Source organism: Tupaia chinensis, unplaced genomic scaffold (assembly GCF_000334495.1).
Source record: "Tupaia chinensis unplaced genomic scaffold, TupChi_1.0 Scaffold142061_1, whole genome shotgun sequence".
NCBI lineage: Eukaryota > Metazoa > Chordata > Mammalia > Scandentia > Tupaiidae > Tupaia > Tupaia belangeri.
The window spans coordinates 285110-293900 of NW_006201913.1; the positions used below are offsets into that span (position 1 = coordinate 285110).

The window sequence follows — 8791 nt, forward strand, 5'->3', positions numbered from 1 at the left end:
CCTGTTAATATGATGTATTACATTTATGGTTTTGCATATGTTGAACCACCTTGCATTCCTGGAATAAAGCCTAACTTATCATGGTTTATGATCTTGTTAATAAGTTGTTGGATACGATTTGCTACTATCTTCTTTAAAATCTTTGCATCTATATTAATCAGAGATATTGGTCTATAGTTTTCCTTCCTTGTGCTGTCCTTATCTGTTTTAAGGATAAGGGTAATAGAGGCTTCATAGAATGAATTAGGAAGAGATTCACCCTTTTGGATCTACAGAAATAACTTGAGAAGAATGGGTGTTAACTCTTCTTTGAAAGTTTTTTAGAATTCAGAGGTGCATCCCTCAGGGCCAGGGCTTTTCTTTGTTGGGAGGTTATTACTAAATCAATCTCTTGTCTTGTTATAGGCCTATTCAGACTTTCTATAACCTCTTTGATCATTCTTGGTAGATTATATTTGTCCAGGAATTTGTCCATCTCATCCAGACTGTCTTTTTTCTTAGCATATAGGTGTTCAAAGTATCCTCTAATGATTTTTTGAATTTCTACTATGTCGGTTGTTATGTTACCAGCTTCATTGCAGATTTGATTCACATGGTTCCCTTCCCTCTTCTTCTTAATAAGTCTCGCTAGTGGTGTATCAATTTTGTTTATCTTTTCAAAGAACCAACTTTTACTTTAATTTATTTTCTGTATAGTACATTTATTTTCTATTTCATTTATTTCTGCTCGGATCTTTATTATTTCCTTTCTCCTGGAGTTTTTTATTTATTTATTTATTTATTTATTTATTTATTTTGCTGTTTCTTTTCCAATTCCTTGAGGCATGATGTTAGGTGATCCATTAGCCTTTTTCCCATCTTCCTCTTGCGTGCACTAATTGCTATGAACTTCCCTCTTATGACTGCTTTATCAGTGTCCCAGAGATTATGGAAACCTGTGTCCTCATTGTCTTTGGCTTCCAAAAATCTTTTGATTTCAGTCTTTATTTCTTTGGTAGTAGTGGAGTCATTCAGGAGTAGGTTATTTAGTTTCCATGTATTTGGGTATTTTCAAGGATTTCTCTTCAAATTAAAATCAAGTTTAATTCCATCATGGTCTGAGAAGATACCTGATATAGTTTCTATGTCTCTGAATGTGTAGAGGCTTTCTTTGTGCCTTATAATATTTTCAATCTTAGAAAAGTTTCCATGTTGGGTGAGAAAAAAGTGTATTTCATGGCTTTTGAATGGAAAATTCTATAAATGTCTGCTAAGTCCATTTGATTTATGATATCATTTAGATCCTTTATCTCTTAATATTTTTTTTGCCTAGATGATCTGTCCAGAGAGGAAAGTGCAGTGTTGAGATCTCCAACAATTAGTGTGTTGCCATCTATCTCCCCTTTTAGATCTAACAGTCTTTCCTTCACATATTTGGGTGCTCCTGTGTTAGGTGCATAGGTATTTAAGCGTTATATCTTCTTTGTTTTTTTCTTTTCATTTGGAGAGGGTTTTTGTTTGTTTGTTTGTTTGTTTGTTTTGTTTGTTTTTTGTTTTTGCTATAGGGCATGTGTGCTTGCCAGACAAACAGAGAGAGAGAGACAGAGAGACAGAAAGCGAGAAATCACCCCCTAGGGGGGATGGTCACGCTGCAATCCCTTCACTTCCATCCTGTAGGCAACAGATAGAGGGTTTCTGTTGTTTTATCCATTCAGCCAGTCTGGGTCTCTTGATTGGAGGATTTAATCCATTAGTGTTCAGTGTTATTATCCATGTTACAGGATTTGTACTTATGTTTAAGTTGGCCATTGTCTTAGTTGACTTTTATTTCTTAGTTTCTGGTTGCTAGTTCTTTAGTTTTCCTGGAACAGTACTTTCTTCAGGGTTTCTTGAAGAGCTGGTCTGGTGTTGGTGAATTCTTTCAGGTTTTGTTTGTCTGAGATTTTAATATTTTTCCATATGAAGGATAATCTTTCAGAATATAATATTCTTGGTTGAAATTGTTTCTCTCATAAAACTTTCATGTGTTTTCCCATTCTTTTCTTGTTTGTATTGTTTCTGTTGAGCAGTCAGGAGTTATCCTGATGGGGTGACCTTTGTAAGTTTCTTGTCATTTCTCTCTTGTCAGTTTTAGTATCTTATCTGCATCTGTGTTCTTTACCAGTCTGGCTAAGATGTGCCTTGGGGAAGATCTTCTAGGTTGATTCTAATTGGGGTCCTTTGTATTTCTTGGGTCTGGATGGTTAAGTGCCTCTCTAGACTTGGGAAATTTTCTTCCAGGATTTCATGGAATAGATTTTCCATGCCATTATTAGTTTCTTCACCTTCTGGGATGCCAATTATTCTGATGTTTGGGCATCTAATGGAGTCTAGTATTTCTCGTATACTATCCTCTTTTTTTGTTTATTTTCTTGATCTTTTTGGTGTTTTTTTTTTGTCAGAGGTTTTATCTTCTACATCAGAGATTCAGTTTTCAGTGTGGTCTAATCGACTTTTAATACTTTCAAGAGAGTTTTTGATTTCCTGTACTACAGACTTTATCTCTAATAGTTTTATCTGATTCTTTCTCAGAGTGTCCATTTCTTCTTTCATGTCCTGGGAGGACTTCCTGATTAGGAAGTAGTTCGTTGTCTCTTTTCTGTTCCAATTCATAGAATTTGGTAAGCATGAATGTTCAAAATTCTTTGTCTGACATTTCGGTAACATCCTCCATATTTACGAGAGATGGGGGGAGTTAACATTTTTCTTTGGTGGAGACATATTTCCTTGTTTATTCAGACCTGAGGCTCTTCTTCTAGTTCTAGTCATTGGAAGAGGTATTCACTTTGAATACACTTACAGGAACGTTTCTCCTACTAGGAATATGTGAGTTTCCTTTTGCTGCAAATTAATGTTTGCCTAAGTCTCTCTTCTATTGTTTTTACCAATGTGGTATCAAGAGGGGTACTCTACTGAGGTGTCTAAAAAGCAATATCTCCTTTTACTTAGGAGCATCAGTATAAGGGAGGATTGCAGAGAAAGTTATATTACTAGGGGATTTCAGATATCTGATTATAGACTTATCTAGTCCCTCTGGCAGGGTGGAAGATGAAGAGAAGAGGATAATAATTGAAAACAAAACAAAACAAAACATAACACAGAAGGCCTGCAGCTGGGTCTGTGGCCTGCTGCTGGGGAAAGGACAGGCTGTGGGAGGAGAAAGACCAGGAAATTAACAAGAGAATAAAGAAGCTCAAAAATCAAAAGCAGAAAATACTAGCTACCTACCTAGGGGGCGGGGGCTTGGGCTGGGAGTCTGCATGTGAGGTGAGAGAGCAGTGATGTTCCTGCCTCAGTGTCGCTGGCTGGCCAAAGGTCCGCAGCTGGTTCTGAAGCCTGCTCCTGGGGAAAGGACAGGAAGTCCATTTTCTTTTAAGATGTCTTGTTATACAGCAGTAACTAACTGATACAATAACCAAACTAAAGAGAATGAGGGGCAATTATAATAATTTTCTGCTTTTTATTTTGGACCTTTTTTTCCCTCATATTTGAAGGCTACATTCATGATTACTTGGTTATTTAGTTGTTTGAGAAGACTGTATTAGAAAGTAACTAATACAACATTCTTTTCTAGGTAACTAGGAGAGGTTAACAAAATATGCATGTTTGTGAAGAAATGCTTATGACCTAGAGTCACATGACTGTACAGAAATTCAAGGTTACTTTTGAGAGATGCTTTGAGCATGATGATTAAAAAGATTATCTATGAATAAAGGAGATATAATATAGATGACACTGACAACAGTTATTCCCTACCCCTTTAATGTTTATGACAAAGAATATATCTCATTTTGTGAAAATGAAAAGATTTATATATTTAGGAAGCACAGGAAATTTTCAATAAGAAATAGGAAGATGTTTCAATAATAAAACTTAGATCATGAACACCAATCTTCTATACATACTTAGTAGGCAGAACAAAATATTTTTAATAGTATTATGATGCATAGCTTAAAATTTAGTGTATCATATTTAAATTCATTTCTGACTTTAAGGCCATAAAAAGAGAAACCACTTATCGTAGGATCCTTTTCAAGCACATTCCTCTTGGAGACATGTAGATAGTAATGGCTCTTTTCCAGTGACAAGGAAGGCACTGTGGACACCAGAGTTGGTAAGAAACAGGAACTTAAAGATGAGAATAAAACTCAATGACCAGTTATAACCTAAATTTGCTGTGAAGAATCAACATTTTCATGAAGAAAAATTGAGGTGGTTATATATCATAGAATGATAAGAAAAATTTACAACTGTGGTCTCAGCTGTCTTCTACTATTGAGTTATATAAATTACCTTAGCCATCAAGTATGGTGATTTTATTACCATAAGAAAAGTACAGTACATAATTTTTTAATAGAATAAATGAAAACCTTTTTCAGTATATACCAGTTGAGGAAAAATAATTTAACAAATTCACATTGTTTCATGAAATTAATGGGGATTTCCAAGTACTTCTGTTCTATGGTTGAGATAAACTTGTGAAAATACAAGGACGAAGTAAAAACCTGTTTATACATCAGATGGAGAGACCAGCAGATGATGTAGTAGTTACAACACTAACTCCCAAATGACTGATCACAGTTCAAGTCCCATTATTGGAAATAATGCTGAACATATGTTTCAGAGTGCCCAAAATCACAGGAGGAAAAGGGATTATGGCAAGGTCATCTTCCTAGGGGATGATTTCTCACTTTCCCTCCCACCATCTCTCTCTGTTTCTCTCTGGAGAGCACATGTGTCCTATGGCAAAAAACATTTTTTAAAAATTAGATGATCAGACAGTAAAAAAGTGAGGTACTTATGTTGTATAGAGAAGCTGAAACTGAACTCATGGAAGTCCTAGATAATAATCTAATGAAACAAGTTCTACTTCCAGAATCGGGTCAAATGATCACCATTTATACCTGATGCTGAGAGCTTTGTTAACAAGCACATTATTCAATAGCAAGACGGTTGATCCTTTGATAGTTTTCCTGCAAAGGAAACCTCTCAGAGCTCTCTTTATGTCTTTATTCCTCAGACTGTAAGTGTAGGGGTTCAGCATAGGGGTGACCACGGTGTACATCACTGAGATTGCTGCACTTGAATGTGAGCTGTGGGTAGTAGCAGAACTAAGGTACATGCCTATGACTGTACCATAAAATAAAGAGACAATTGAGAGATGAGAGGCACAGGTGGAAAATGCTTTATATTTTCCCTGAGCTGATGGGATTGCATGTATGGAGGAAACAATTTTACAGTAAGAGTAAAGGACCCCAAGAGGGGCCCACCAGCAAACAGCACAGTTGCAAAATACATCAGCATGCCATTAAGAAAGGTATCAGAGCAGGCAAGGTGAACCACCAGATTCAGTTCACAGAAAATGTGGGAGATTTCCAATGGGGTACAGAAGGATAGCTGCAATGATATAAAACTATGTGATAGTGAATTCAGGACACTCATAATCCAGGACAACAGAATCAGCAATATAGAGAGCCATGAGTTCACGATGAATGAGTAGTGCAAGGGGAGACAGATGGCCACATACTGGTCATAGGCCATCATGGTCAGGAGGAAGGCATCCAATCCTGTAAAAGCTATGAAAAAATACATCTGGATGATGCAGCCTGTGTAGGTTATGACCTTGCTCTGTGTCTGGATGTTCACCAGCATCTTTGAGACACTGGTGGAGATGAAACAGATGTCCACAAAGGACAGGTTGGCAAGAAAAAGTACATGGGGGTGTGCAGGTGGGAGTCTGAGATGGTGGCCAGGATGATGAGCAGGTTTTCAATCATAGTGCTGAGCCCAAATATGAGGTGCTGTAATTCGGGTTCCTCAGAAAGTCCCAGAAAAAGAAATTCTGAAATTCTTGATTCATCATCTGGTTCCATGGAACCAGAGTGATGAAAGTGACTACCAGGGAAAAGAAGTGACTAGTTTTTCATTCAAAGTAGGTCACAGTGTTAGCTCACAGAGTTCACAATAATTACTTATATAATTGAAAGGCTACATTTTATGTTTTTCAGTAAAACAAATAGTCTTTATATCTTTTTCATTGTTGCAGTGAGAATGATAGGTATCTGATACGACTGACTCATAGATGTAAACACATCAAACTTAAAATTTTTCACATAGTACCCCTCACCATATTTATCTATCTTCCATCTGTCATAACTAAATAAAAATGGCAAACATACTGTCCCAGCCCACGGGACGATCGGGCAGGGTGCCTGAGTGAGAGAGCAGAGGTCTGGAACCAGCGCAGCGTCACAACACGGGAGCGACACAGTGTCACAGTTCAAGATGGTATGCAGTCACTCATTTATTGAGGGCCAGAGAACATTCTTATATACACAGGGTAGGAAGAGGGGGCGGGAATTGTCGCACACCTGTCTGAGGACCTGCCTGAATGAGGAAGTCTCAGGGTGAATTGTCTACTCCCGGAACAAGGATACCTGAAGGTCCTTGTATGAAGGTCATGTCAGCCATTTTGGTGCATGTGGTTCCCCACACATACTACAAAAACTCCAATTCTTAGAAAAAAATAAAACCAAGAGACCCTGAGTATGAAAAAGGCAGAAAACCTGCAAGGATAATTTCTGTTGATGTAAAAGGCTAACTCTAAAATGTTTTCAGTCTCAGCAGTAATGAAATAATTCATGTGTAAAGCTCTTTGGTTTTCCCCCGGTGTCCTACCAAATAAAACTAAGTTTTTTTGTTTTATTTTTTATTTCTCTCACTTTGAGAGAAGATACTGCAAAATATGTGTCTTATGAACTGCTGTTGCAAGGTATTATTTGTAAGCCATTCATTGGTCTGACCTTTATGGTGAATATAGAAACATTCTCAAATACATCCAATCTTATAAAGTAAACAAAATAGCCCACATATACCTCCAAACAAAATACTCAGTTTTTCTACCCACTTATTACAAATTTCCCTGATAATGTTCTAACTTTATTGAAACCCTTTACTCTTCCAGTTCCTTATTTGGTCTTCTACAATTGGATTTCCATTCCCATCATTTTATTCTCACCTGTCTTGCTTAGTCTAACAGACTTTTCTATTTTTAACATATGAAAATAAATTAACCAGGAATGAATTAATCAAGCAATCAAGCAAGCACAGTGACCTCGTGGCTCTGGACTATGCTGGTTTGGGCTTAAGGAGTCCTCAGATATTCTGATCTTCCATTCATTTTGAACCATTCCTGCAGTACCTGCTGGCTCTCAGACTCACCTGGCTGAGAATGCTGAGAAGATGATATCCATGTGGGAGTCTGAATTCCTTCCTGGATAGATGATTATAGAGACTAAAGCTCTGTTCTCTGACAAGACGACAGGAAAGAATGACACATTGTTTTCAAAGCTAGGGTTAGGACTACAAAATAAAAGTCAACCATGTCCTGACCAGCAGAAGGATTACAGAATAGGAATATTTTTTTAATTTACATTTTTAATACATTCAATCACATTATTTAGCTTGTAAGGTGATCATTTCAATATGTGAACATTTCTCCCCTGTCAAGTTGATCAAAATATAACACTACCTCCCAGTCTCAATAATCCTGTCTTTGTATCCCTCCTTCAAATGTTTTTCCCCAGGCCCCACTCCTCCACACACACCACATCTGGCATTCACATCCACCTCTGTGTTTGTACATCTTTTAGTCCATCCGTTTCAGTTATAGAGTGCGGACATTCAGTATATATTAAGTGGGGACATACAGTGACTCTCCTTCATAGCCTGGCTTGCTTCACTCAGCAGTAAATCTTCCATATTCTTCCACTTTCTGTCAAAAGTCAGAGTTTTGTTGTTCTTAATGGCTGAATAGTATTCCATACAATATATGTGCCTGTTTTTCAATCCATTCAGCTGTACAGGGGCATTTGGGTTGGTTCCATATCTTAGCAATTGTGAAAAGTGCCGCAATAAACATCGATGTGCAAGCACTTTTCCAATGAGAAATTCTTCAGTCCTTTGGGTAGATGACAAGAAATGGGATTACTGGATCATATGGCAGTTCTATCTGTAGATTTTGGAGCAATCTTCAAATGGTTCTCCACAGTGGTTGGACTAATTTTCATTCCCACCAGCAGTGTAAGAGAGTTCCCTTTTCACCACATCCGCACCAACACTCATCATTATTTATTTATTTATTTATTTTTGAGAGGCTTTTTTGTTATAGGGCACGTGCGCTCGCCAGACAGACAGAGACATAGAGACAGAAAGCGAGAAATCACCCTCCAGAGGGGGTGGTCACGCCGCAATCCCTTCTCCTCCATTCTCCTCCTGGGATCTTGGGCACACACGCACACGCACCCGGTGTGAGTTTTAAGTCACTGGGTCCAGGACACGAACTGCAGTCGACTACGTGGGAGTCCAGCGACATAGCCATTACACTAACTGCTGGTTCCTCATTATTATTATTTTTTTAATCTTAGCCATTCTGACTGGGGTTAGGCGGTATCTCATTTTTGTTTTGATCTGCATTTCCCTTACGATGAGGGATGTGGAACATTTTTTCATATGCCTTCTGGCTATTTGTATGTCATCTTTAGTGAGTGTTATTTTCAACTCCTTTTCCCATCTTTTAATAGGGTTCATCGTCTTTTTTTTTCCAAACTGCTTCTTTGGTTCCTTATGTATTCTGGTTATCAATCCCTTATCTGATGCATAGTTTACAAAAATATTTTCCCATTCTGAGGGCTGTCAATTCACACTAATTACTGTGTCTTTTGCCATGGAGAAACTTCTTAGTCTGATGTAATCCCACTTGTCTATTTTGGGG

General features: G+C 37.6%; 1 pseudogene; it reads right to left on the reverse strand.

The window, feature by feature from the left end:
* LOC106733246 (olfactory receptor 7A17-like) overlaps positions 1-5891 on the reverse strand; it is an 8424-nt pseudogene extending 2533 nt beyond the window's left edge.
* Between the last annotated feature and the right edge of the window lie 2900 nt (positions 5892-8791).